The sequence below is a fragment of the Pinus tabuliformis genome, chromosome 9 (genome assembly GCF_031772625.1).
Source record: "Pinus tabuliformis cultivar Carrire ecotype Pingquan chromosome 9, CPIR1, whole genome shotgun sequence".
In the NCBI taxonomy this organism is placed as follows: domain Eukaryota; kingdom Viridiplantae; phylum Streptophyta; class Pinopsida; order Pinales; family Pinaceae; genus Pinus; species Pinus tabuliformis.
This window is the reverse complement of record NC_142307.1, coordinates 1,298,068,199-1,298,080,333: the sequence shown is the minus strand read 5'-3', so window position 1 is coordinate 1,298,080,333 and position 12,135 is coordinate 1,298,068,199.

Below are 12,135 nucleotides of genomic sequence, written 5' to 3'. Positions count from 1 at the left end.
CCAAGGTATGGTCTTAGCCATCCAATAATGAGGAGGATCACATATGACAATTCATGGTATGGTCGCAACCATCCATCTGAAAGAGACATGTATATCAACATAACCATGTCACATCACTTCACAACCTTGAATTTTGTGATCTGAGTCTATGGTCTTGCGCTCCAACATGACCTGATCAAAATACAAATTCTAACATCCGAATAGATGTGTTGATGTCAAACATGCTACAATGTTGCTTGATTACCAGTCAATGATGTAAACTGTTAACAAGCGCGAGAGAAACCACCAATAATGACAATGGTCCTCAAGGTACTATCAGCATAATCCACAGAATGTGAATAGAGGAACTAAAGTCGAACACCCGTGAAATCACTCAATCGAAAGCCAATGGTGTAGACTTGTCATCGAGTGCGAAGAACTTGCCATTAGGGCATGCAAGCTCTAAGGTACTGGAAGGGAGTCTCTCGGTCAACATCCCGGATAATGAGCTTAAGTTGACGGGAAACGACTGTGTCGAAGGAGGGCCATAATGTTTCCCACATCATCAACACAAGACAAAAAGATGCAAAATGATTGTGGATGATACAAAGAATCAGAGGTAAATGTAACTGCAGAAGGACAACTCTTGAACATATCGACGACACGACTGGAATTTTGGCAGCTTTTGGATTCGTAGGATTGGTGGTCATGATGATGTGGAAGATATCAAATGGAAGGAAAAAATGAACGACCCAACCGAGGAAGGTCAATGATACAAAGTAGGATATCCCAACCTGACACGAAGCAGAAAGTGTCATGTTCAAGAGTGAGCTGCCAATACAACTGATCAATTTCCAAATTTCGCTCGCCTTCTCTGGCAGGTACCCCAATTATTTTTAATTGCAAGCTTGAAGGGGATAGCATATGTTTGCACTGTAAGTTCATCCTTCGGATGAATTTGACCTAGTAAGTTTAACGAGACATAGGAAGGAGAAGCTCATGTTCGTCATGACGACGAATCTGATGTCGTTTAATATTTTAACGAGTCCAACAAAGGTGCAACTCGGTATCTTTTTCATGTTTAGAGAGTTTGAAAAAGATACGGAAAATAAAACTCCACATGGCCCCTTTTCATCCATTTGTGTCTCTTGAGCCCAAAAAGGTAGAAAACGATACTTGAGAGAACCGCTTGACCATTTCAGTCAAGGACAACCTTTTTCGTAAATAGTGCATCCCAGCCCAAAAAAGGGGTAAACTTATACTGGGCACATGATGCTTTGCATCCGTTAACGAGTTCAAAACGACAAGGGCTCAACTATCCTTTCGCTTTCAAAGGGTCAGAAAAGAGCTTGAAATTGGACCCCCCATTTTATTCTCTTTTACGAGTCAAAAGGGAAATATACTCGTTTATCTTTTCATATGAGTTTTACGAGTTGAGAAAAGAGCTTAAAGGTGACTCGTCCTGGAGGAACAAGTAGTATAAACGGTAACAACTAGTTCCGGCAATGGAGGAACTGCTCAAAACATGTAATGGTCAAGAGGCTGGCTAACAAAACCACTCATCGCTGCAGTTCCTCAGGAAAGGAAAAACAACCAAGTGAAAGAATATGATCGGCCAAAGAGATGGTAACAAGGTTCATCAGAAATTAGCTGATAAAAAGGGAAATCACGAGATGTAAATAGGGCATGGGTTCATTTTTACACAAGCTTGAACCATGGATAACTCTGCTTGGATTCAATTTCATGTTTAAACAAGCTTGAACTGAAAAACTATGCTTGAATAAGTTCACATGCCCCCAATATAATGACTCAATTCGAGGTACATGCTCCCCAAGCTTCATTTCTGTCAACTAGGTAGATGGAATGAAGGTTCACTTTCGAGATCTTTGAAAGACTCGACTGGGATTTTACGAGATCTTAATAAAAGATTTGATTTGGAAAAGGGAGTTGCTTCATTTTTTAATGAGGTTGACACATTAAAAGAACTATCCTCAGACATTTGTTTTATTTTTTAACGAGGTAGATACAGGAATAAATTGTCCTCGGACCCTTGTTTCATTTTTTAAAGAGTTTGACACAAGAAAAGGAACTATGCTCGTCTCTTGTTTCATTTTTTAATGATATTGACACAAGACCAGGAAGTATCCTCATACGTCTGTTCATGAACCATACGAGAACATGGCTCCCAAGAGGTCTTCACTAGACAGAAGAACCACGCTCTGGGAGGAATACATGTCAATTGGTACCATAGACAGATCGGGTTCCAATGCCCCCAGTACATAATGTACTATACCATCTGCGTGATCATCAACATACGCGGAGACGGAACAGGTAGCCACATAATTGACCTGTGGCAGGGAAGGTACTACTTGTAAACAAGAGCCGATAGGGGACGATGGTTGCAAAGGAGGTGCTTGGTGACCAATGAATGACAATTGATCAATGGTCACTATTCTCCCTTCATGCGGAAAACAAACCACATGGAAAAGTGAAGAAACAAGAGCTCCCATGACATAAACATAGTCACGTCCAAGGAGAAGATTGAAATCTAACAGACCTTGGAATACCATCAAGTGTATATAGATGGTCTTTCCCCCCAAAGTAATAGGGAACCTTGGAAGGATCCCTAAGGGTTGATTGGTTCCTCCATTAAAAGCCAATAGAATCTGGGTGACAGGCACAAGTTGTGGGGAACCCAATGTTTGCCAAGTAGTAGAAGACATGATACTAACAGATGCACCTTCATCTAATATAGTGCCATGTACTACCATATTATAGGCTTGTACTTTAATCTGGAAAGGCACATAAGATGGGAGGCAGAAAGCAGTCAATGGCCCCCAATTGAAAGAGACAACAAAACTACTTGGTGGGGGTATCATATGATTACACCCATGCTGTACAGGAATAGGAGAAGGACTCTCCTAAACAACCAGGACGAGAGGGTCACTCTTTGATTCATGAGAATCTGAGGAGATGAGAAGAACATGAGAAGTATGATCACCACTCTCTTCCGGAACAGAGTGAGAAACTGGTGGTGGAACCAAGTCGAAACTCTTTCTGACCATTGGTTGGTCGGGAACAGACACAAGAGAGTTTCGCTCAGGAAGAGTAGGATGGGAAAGAGAGGAATCCAAGTCAATCTCTTTACCAACTAGGAGAGGGTTAGAAGAAAACCTTTGACCACCAACAGGAAGTTGGGGTTGAGGAGTTGCAAGGTTTTCCAAAACTTTGGAAGCTTTATCCATAAGAGGACAAAGGTGAAGAAGATGCTCTCCTTCACATAACCTATAGGGGAATCTAATCTTTCCCTTCTTCTTACCATCATTAGCTGAAGGTGTAGCATCAACATGATCTCCAGAGGTCGATGGGGATGGTCGATTTAGGTTTTGAGACCATACCTCTAAGACTCTAAGAATTCCAAGACAGCCTCGAAGGAGATGGTCACCCTTACACAACCTGCAAGGGAATTTTACCTTCCGCGAAGGATCAGAAGGTTTGTCAATGGGGGGTGCATTTGGAGTAATAGCTGCACGGTTGGCCTCTCACTTATTTTACTTCTTCTTCTTCTTCTTAGCCTCCTGGTTACTGGATTTCAAACTTTCACCAAACGAAGTAGAAGAGGAGGGTGAAGAAATTGGGGAAGAAGGCAAGAGGTCAACCTTAGAATCATTGTGACGTGATTCGAATGAAGGAGATGGCGGGGCAAGAGTTGGGACACTCGGGACCACCGAGGTCGAAAATAACCAGACAGATAAACCAATGGTTAACCCAGGGAGGGACAACGTTTTCATATGAGGAGCACCAACATTTCCAAAAGAAGGAGAAGGACCAAGATTCCCATCCAAGGGAGATCCTTGACTGGTGGACTCTGGAAATGTTGCCATTGGAATCGACCCTAAAGAATCACTAAGGAAGATAATTTTAACCAGGAATATTTCATGGGTAGTTAATTTTAAGACACTGAAACAAAACTTTGACTTTTCATATTTTAAGAGTCGAGAAATGTTCAGAATGCAACAAGATGATGGAGTTTAGTGGAAAGAAGTCGCCTTCACTAAGTGGGCCCGCAGGCTATTTTTGGCGCAAAGTATATTTTTAGACATATGGATCATGGTCTATGAGTTTCAAGATGCTATTTGTGGATGATTGGTCATGTTGGTAAAAATAGATGGACTTCTATTTTTAGACATATGGGCGGTTTCTATTTTTAGACTGCCAGGCTAAAAATAGAACAGTCAAATATTATTAGCTCATAATAATATTTGGACTATAAACATTATCTTATCCTCTTGGAGCACTTTAGTTTGAGCTACAGATGTGGCACATGCAGCTGTCAGAAGGAAATACGCTTTTCTTATGAGTCAGTTGAGCTATTGCATGGTGGACTTCAATTAGAACTCAAGTGATTGAGTTTGGTGGAGTTGATTGAGGAGTTGATGGAGTTGTGTTCAGTTTGACTTGGTTAAACTAGTTTTATTTAGTTTAACTGTAGAATACACTAGTGATGAGTGATGTGAATTAATTTTTAATTAATTCACTAATTATTAACTCATAAAGCAACTAAAGAATACATCAGTTAACTCAGTGCATGGACAGTTCAGTGGAGACAGGTGTTAGAGGTTGAGATTGCTATCAGTTGTGACTATAGTTGTGCATGAGATTTTGCACATGCATGGATTGAGTATTGCCAATGAGGATTGTGTGGTTCAACCAAGGAAATACGAGTTTGCTTCAGCCATTCATCATATATTCTCATGCAGGATTGCGCAGTGGAGGCAGGCAAACAGTGGAGGAGATTTGAGGCATCAGATCTGAGCTAGTTTGTGTGTAACAGGTGGAGATAGTACTGAGTACTTGTGAGGAGTATTGTACTATGTATTGTTACATGTTCTCAATCATTATAATATACAGATAGTGTGGGTTTTCAGCTGTATGCTTTCCCCGGGTTACATACTGTGTTAATGTGTGCATGCGATTGATGTTTCATTGTTTTTAATTCCACAAAATTGATGATCAACGTAGAGGAGGTTATGTATTGTGCATGTATTCCGCAATAGTGTATAATCGGGATAATCTCTATGAATAAGTGTCATATTATTCAAAATTTCTACATGGTATCAGAGCTGTTGATCATCAGATCTATTATTCAGAAAGTGTTTACATTTTATTTCTTCAGGCAGAGTCTGTAATCGGGTCAGGTAGCCTCTGGATTCATCCTTCCTTTGGAAGGTGAGATATCCGGTAAAAGCCCATACAGTCAATCTCTGTATGAGAAATACTTTGTTCTCACGAATTTTAGATCAGAAGCGGTTGAGTTTTGAGCTGGTGGAATTCGAATTTGCAGCAGTGTTTTCTTGGTGTCAAAGTTGAAATGTCTTTCAACGGATTGCGATTGGAGTATGCTCTTGAGGGCAACTCGAATTATATTGCATGGAAAGACAGGATGGAGGTGGTGTTAGATGATAATGGGTTGAAGGAGTTCATAGAGGCTAAGGTCCCAAAGCCTACTGATACTGCTCAAGTTGATGCTTGGCAAAAGAAGACATCAAAGTGTTGAAGGAATTTGTTGGAGGGCGTGAAGGATCACATTGTGTCCAGCCTGCACGGAAAGGCTTTTCCATACTTGATGTGGAAAGTGTTGACAGATCTATTCCAAAGCAAGAGTGACCAGAGGAAGTTGGCGCTCAAGGATAAACTCAGAAACATTAAGTGTGAGAAGGGAGACAGTATGCCCAAGTATCTCATGAAGTTCACTCAATGCCGGGATGAGCTGGGAAGTGTGGGGGTAATTGTCGATGATGAGGACTTGGTGAGCTTGGCTCTCCTTGGTCTTCCGAAGAGTTGGCATTCCTATCAGGACTCTGTCAATGGTTGGGAGAAATTGCCAGGATGGGAGAGACTTTGGTCAGATCTTGTGAAGGAGGAGATCAGGCGGAATACCAGGGATGGATCTTCATCAAAGGCAACTGATGAAGAAAATTGCGCTTTGGCTGCCAAAGTAAAGAAGGGGAAGAACAAGAAATCTTCTCAGTCCAGTGCGAAAGACAAGAAGCAGGACATGTCCAAGGTGAAGTGCTTTCACTGTCACCAGCACGGACACTATGCCACAAATTGTCCGCAGAAGAAGAAAAATAAGCAAGCTGCTGGATCTGCAGCGGGAGAGGCCTTAGCCTCGCAGTTTGAGCTTGATTTTTCGTTGATCGCATGCTTGGTATCAAGTGTGATGGGATCGGTATGGTTCTTGGACAGTGGTGCGTCTTTTCACATGACAGGAGATCGAGATTTCTTTTCTGATCTGGAGGAGAAAGATCTTGGAGTGCACATCGAGATGGGCGATGATGGTAGATACAGTGCGACCGGTATCGATACCATTTCCTTTGAGAGGGAGTCTAGCAAACCCTTCGTATTGAAGGAAGTGATGCATGTTCTAGGATTGAAGAAGAATCTTATCTCTGTGGCGATGTTAGAAGACAAGGGATATGATGTTGTTTTCAGCGAGGGAAAGGCTTTCCTGTGCAGTAAGACAACTGGAGAAACCCGGAAGATAGGGGTTCGAGTCAGGAACCTTTATGAGTTGCATGTAGATGGCTGCGCAGCAATGGCATGCAAGGTAGAAGGATTGGTGATCCGGGATGATGGCGAGCTGTGGCACAGGAGATTGGGTCACCTTCACCATGGAGCCTTGAAGATACTGCAGCAGATCACTACTGGGCTTCCTAAAGGCACTCTTGTGCAGTCAGATTAGTGCAAGGGGTGTAGTTTGGGAAAATTTGTGAAATCCACCTTTCATGAGAAGGATAGTCGCGCCACGACGATCCTTGAGAGAATTCACAGAGATGTGTGTGGACCTTTCTCAGTAGCTTCGACAGTAAAGCACAGGTATTATGTGATCTTTGTTGATGATTTCTCTCGAAAGTGCTGGATCTTCTTCATGCAGAAGAAGAGCGAGACATACTCAAAGTTCTGTGAGTTCAAAGCACTGGTCGAGAAGGAGTCAGGGAAGAAGGTGAAAGCTCTTAGGAGTGACAATGGTGGTGAATTCATCTCTAGCAAGTTCAAGGACTTCTGCAGTGCAGAAGGGATTCGAAGAGAGCTCATAGCTCCCCATAACTCAAAGCAGAATGGGGTTGCTGAGCGGAAGAACAAAACGATCGTGGGTGCTGCACAGGCGATGTTGCATGATCAGGGCCTACCCCTTCACTTGTGGGTGGAAGCATGCAATACTGCAGTATATGTGCAGAACCGTTGTCCTCACAGGATACTTGGCATGAGTACTGATGAGCCCCAAAAATGGATAATTATATGGGCTCATTCAACCTCCTAATTCGACTTAATCCACCATTCTCATTAGTTTATTGCATGTTTTTTATTATATTTATGCTAATAGAGTGAATTGGGTTAGTCATTATGCCAACAAGTCTAATGTGTGCTTTGTGTAGTCTTTTTGGTCAATTTGGAGACAAAATCAAAGGTTTTAATGAGCACTTGGCAGCCAAATTCGTGGGAGAACAAGGGAGAGGATTTGTAGGAAGGTGTCCCCTTCATTTATGGGCCCTTACCTCGAATTCTCCACCATCAGCTCAGAGTTCAAGGGCCACCAAATCAATTATCACAAGGGCAGCCGAGCAAGTGCTAGTAAAAGTGTTGTTAACTACAAGTTTTGGCAGCCGAGTTCCTAAAGTTTAGGAGGGCTGTTGGGGTCCTCAATTTGTATAAATAAGAAGGCTTAGGGCCTCATTTTGGTTAGCCAGTAGTTAGTCACTTTGTAGGTAGAAGTTAGCTAGTTTGTAGTTCGATTTTAGTCAGTAGATTAGCTTTGCATTTCAGCACATTTTCAAGCTTTCCCTTGTGGACAGTTTTTGATGTAACTCTTCTTTTCTTGCTCAATAAAGACAAATTTAGCTTTGCACCAGCTCTAAATCTCTCTTAGGAGGTTGTAGCTCTTGGGGTTGGGCCCATCTCAAGTGCCCAGTACCTCCTTTGTTTACTTTCATGTGTCTTTGCTGCATTCTTAGAATAAAATCTGCTATTTTAGATTTAAATCTTGCTTTGTTATTTAGATTGCTTTTGATGGTTAAAGTAGCTTTTCATGTTCAGATTTAGTTGGTAGGATAATAACAGGAAAAAGGCTCCAAAAAAGGGTCAACAAACACTTTTGGTTTCACCTCTTCCTTATTGGATCAGGGGCTGGAATTGAAGTAACCTTGCTGTCCTAAACAAAAACACTAGTTTGCTTTACCATGCAATCCTTAGTGTACTGTTTTCATTTGCAGAAGTTGGTTAAGTGTTCAAATCTCTGAAATGTTTCATTGCATAGTTGATATACATGGTTCTCTTCCAAATAAAGTTGTTGTTCATTCACTTTATTGTTAGTTAGATTAGATTAGCTAGGACTTTGATTACTTGCAAGACTTTGTTGATTCAGTTGAATTTATACTGTGCAGAGCATCTCTACCACTCTTTCATCCACCTAAGCTTCATCAGAGCTATCTGCTCCATCTCCTAGCTAGGTTCCTCGTCTCACATTTGTCCTCTCGCCCACGTAACCCTACCTTTTTGTGCAATCATTGTTTCAGCCTTCTTTGAGCCAATTTAGCCATCTACACCTTCTCACCACTCCATCCACCAGTCCCTGGGCCACTTCAGACCCCTATCCTACCTCCATATCCATTCATGCATCTTCCCTCACTCACCCATCCTCCAAAATCCAATTTTTAAACATCCTGTAGAAATTCCTGAACATCATGTAGAAGCTCATAAATGAGGTTTCTTGATAGCCAAACTTTGTGAAACTCTCCGGAAGGGTGTTAGGGACTCCTTAGATCCTCTCTGAACCTTCCCGACTTCTTCCAAGCGTTTCTCCTCCTTGATCCACCCCTACACCGTCAAAGAACAGTGAAAGCATATGCATGATGAAACTGATGACTTAATCAAAAATACAAAAAGATGTTTTCTTCAGATAGAAGTAGTCTAGACACATGTATTTTACCTTCATAGAAGTAATGGCATCTCTTTCAGTAGTTTGCATTCTCTCCTTTGCATCAGTAGGACTCGCTGGTAGAATTAGGGTTTGCGTTTTCCTTCAATTTTTCAATCTCTTTTCGCAAATAGATTAGCTTCCTTCGAGTTAGCTTTCATCCATCAATTAAAAAGCTTCTTCTAAGAGCTCATAGAAGTTGGCTTAAGCTCCTAGAGGACTTGTGCCAGCTGACCAAGTGACAACTGCGGCAAGAGCTAGTAGTTGTGCATACAGCACCGTCGCTTCCAAGTTTGTTACGAACTACCGGGTTGATAAAAGTAAAGACGAGAGTCCTAGGAGTTGCAGCATTATTGCTGCAATACTGGAGCCCACCATCATTTTGGTGCCGTTGCCGGGGAAGCGTCAGAGTATTGGTGATTGCTGCTTTTCTTCTATTTTCCACTACAACCTTCTGCTAAGTAGTTTATGTCATTTCATTTCCGCAAAAGTAGAGTAGATATTTCTTTCTTTTATAGATTAGCATTTCAATTCCGCAATTTCAATTCTGCAAGCGTAGATTAGCGTTTCAATTCCATAATTTCAATTTTGCAAGCGTAGATTAGCATTTCAATTCCGCAAGCGTAGCCTAGCATTTCATTCCTGCAATTTCATTTGAGCAAAATAGATTAGTCCTTTCCTGCTTTCATTTCAATTCCGCATTTTCATTTCAGCAAGATAGTTAGTTGCAGTTCAATCTATTTTAGTTTTTGCAGGTACAAGCAAAAAAAAAGCAAAAATCAACCAAAAAGATTTCATTTCATACCTTGTAGGAGTAGAGATAATTCAAAAAAATGATTGCACAACACCCCCACTGCTTCACACAGCTAGCCTTCTCTCTTTTTCAATGGTTGTGATTAAAGAACCCTTAGGTGGACAACAAGACATATTTGAAGAACCTCAAGGGAAGAAGAAGAAGAAAACATTCCTCTGGAGCAAATGGCTACAAGCAGAAATGTTGGGAGCAGTACCTTATCCAAAAACGAATTTTCAAATCAGATGGAAGATTTCAAGAGCGAGATGAGGCAGTTTCTTGCCATGCAACTGGATACCTTGCAGATCCAAAGGAAGCAAGAGGAAGCCAAGAGGGCTTTGGACATCTTTTGTCCCAGATGCACTAGAAAGCATCCTAGGAACGAATGTCCAATGCACTCCCTAGAAGTGTGTTTCGTCTGTGAAGAATACCATCCTACGAATCAGTGTCCTTCCTTGCCTGGACTTAAAGCTGCATATCAGAGAGCCAAAGGAGCCACTGAATCACTCTATTATATGAACAAAAGGAGGTCACATGGACCTAGATCTTACCAGCAGGAACTGTAAGGGACATCTGAGACTTATTATGACCCCTATCAAGCCACTTTCATGCCTTCTTGGGGTCCCCCTGCTCATCCTTCCTGGTTCACACCTCCTCCTTGTTCCTTCACAGATCCATATTATGCCCAGCCAGTTGCTCATTCGTTTCACTCTTATGCTTAGCCACAGCTTCAGTGGAATACACCTCATCAGGGGTGGAGGCCCCAATACAACACTCCTCCTATTTCTTTTCCTCCACCACCTGCTCATCCACAACCATCGCCTCCTGCTCCACCAAGGCAACCCCAAATGCCTGCCCAAGCACAACCCCATCCACATCCATCTCGAATATACACCCCCACTCAACTACCCATACCACCGTTTCCAAACCCGTCCATTGGAGTAGCTCAACACAATTGCAATGCTGAGACACAACATGTCCAAATGACTCCTCTTGAGCTCAATGATCTTCACCATAGCTCAGGAAGAGTGTTGCAAAGCAAAGATTATATTGACAACATTGAAGGACCAAAGGCAAAAGAAGATTCAAAAGAGGAGATCAAAGCACCATGGGTTGCACTTGATGAAGAGAAGAGATCAGAATCAGAGATCGAGAAAGCTCCCTCATGGTTACCATCAAACCCTCCATGTATTCAAGAGAAAAGTCAGCAAAAAGAGGAAGATGTGAAGGTCATGATAGAAGAAGATATGGAGAATGATCCAAATCAGCAAAAGGACCAAGGATATCAAAGCTATATTGAGACAGGGTTCAAGACAGTGACTAAGTTGCAGCAGTACTCTCTTCCTCAGCTATGTTTGATCGCTTCAAAGTTAGATCATTTGGTCTCTGAAATCCTGATAGCTGGCAAAGCATGCATTTCAAGCCTCCACATCATTTTGTCTCTAATCTCGATGTGCACATGGCTCCATTGGAAGTATTCTTACACTTGAAAATGATTTTGTTTTTCAAGTAGGGTAGGGTAGGAGAAAAAAAAAAGAAAAAAAGAAAAAAAATAAAATAAAAAAAATAAAAATAAAAATCTAAGGTGAAAACCTCCTCGGAGGCGCCTTAGATTGGCTCATTGATTGAAAACCTCCATGAGGTGGTTAATGGGTTGGAAAGAAGAGAAAATAAAAAGGGAATAAGATCCCTGGGTGAAAACCTCCCTTGGAGGCGCCCAGGGTAGGCAATTAGGGTGAAAACCTCCATGAGGCGCCCTAGTTGTTTTTCAAAAAAAAAAAGAGAAAAAGAAAAGAAAAATAAAGCTAATTTCCATTGAATAATTGCAGGTTGCAAGAAGGACATTGTAGGTCAGGGAGGATCGCTCAAAACAAAGACAAAGGAAGTTCTGTGCCTTCTACAGGAAGTTCTGTGTTTTCTACAGGAAGTTCTGTGTCTTCTACAGGAAGCCTACAAACAAGCAAAAATTGATCTCTGAAGAGGACCTGAAGGCTGGGAATCTGTCCGTGAGGCCTGCAAGCATCCATGTTTTCATCCCTCACCCTTCTCCATCATTTTTCTATTTCATTGTGCTTATTTCCTCAAGGCTGTGTGTTCTACAGGAAGTTCCTGTAGAAATTACAGGATTTCTACAGGAAGCTAGAAATGGATTTGAAAAAGGTATTTTGGCAAACCTGATAGCTTCCTCAAGGGTTCAGAAGTCCTCCTACAATATTCAAACTCCTCCTCTATCATCTCCATGCCTGCATCATAGCCAAAGCTCAGCTTTTCTTTACATGCAAACACTTGCAGAATGCTTTGAAGAAAAAATACATAGAATAGAATTTGTTTTTTCCCTAGCTCGAAGACCGTGCATCCATTTGCAAAACTGTTACAGGGGGAGTTG